The sequence below is a fragment of the Penaeus monodon genome, chromosome 28, assembly GCF_015228065.2.
Source record: "Penaeus monodon isolate SGIC_2016 chromosome 28, NSTDA_Pmon_1, whole genome shotgun sequence".
Lineage (NCBI taxonomy): Eukaryota > Metazoa > Arthropoda > Malacostraca > Decapoda > Penaeidae > Penaeus > Penaeus monodon.
The window spans coordinates 27,389,405-27,389,706 of NC_051413.1; the positions used below are offsets into that span (position 1 = coordinate 27,389,405).

Sequence of the window (302 nt, forward strand, 5' to 3'; positions counted from 1 at the left end):
TTGCGTTTGTATAATGTATATACACATACGTATGTGTATGCCTAAATACAAAGAAACGTACATATGTCACTGAACTCCCCTTCATACCGAAAAGTCAAAGAACAGTTCTTGCTTTAGGTTCGTATCTTGCCGTGACGCCCACGCCGTCCATATATTATTCACGCCCATCTGCCCCACTGACTCTTAGCCTTTACGCCTACGAAGCGAACGTCATACTGAAAATTACAGGTTATCGAACTGCCTCGCCTGTGATACATATCGCGGAGGCGGAGGCTCGGTGGATGACTAAGAAGGAAGAAGCA

General features: G+C 45.4%; 1 protein-coding gene across 1 annotated transcript in view; it reads right to left on the bottom strand.

Annotated features, from left to right (window-relative positions):
• LOC119591128 (SCY1-like protein 2) overlaps nucleotides 1-302 on the bottom strand; it is a gene marked incomplete at its 5' end in the record, with an annotated part of 331,697 nt that overhangs the window by 283,377 nt on the left and 48,018 nt on the right.